Consider the following 417-nt stretch of genomic DNA (forward strand, 5'->3'; position numbering starts at 1 on the left):
GAGAGCAAGATACAGAGAGAGAGAGAGAGAGAGAGAATTAATGTATGGTGCTTTATACCAAGATAGAAAAAGTAATACAATTATGTAACATTAAGGAGATATCATTCAAGAAATTTGGAATTTCTGTTCCCTTGCTCTAAATATTATGGTGCTTTGGGTTTGCTGAATTATGTTAAAATCTTAGCTAGTTTTATAGTTGCTTTCAAATTGTATATTCTAGTCATTAACATAGAAATGAGTTTACTGTATGGAGTGCATAGTATTTGATAAATACAAAGCCCTGAGTTTGAATTCTCCTGCTGCATCACAGGGCAAGGAAAGCAGTGAGGCCCAGAAGAATAGGGCAAGATCATTCATTAACTGGCTACTTAAGGACCTCAACTAGTGAAGATCATTCACTAACTAGGGAAGATCATT

This window comes from Chiloscyllium plagiosum, chromosome 6 (genome assembly GCF_004010195.1).
Source record: "Chiloscyllium plagiosum isolate BGI_BamShark_2017 chromosome 6, ASM401019v2, whole genome shotgun sequence".
NCBI lineage: Eukaryota > Metazoa > Chordata > Chondrichthyes > Orectolobiformes > Hemiscylliidae > Chiloscyllium > Chiloscyllium plagiosum.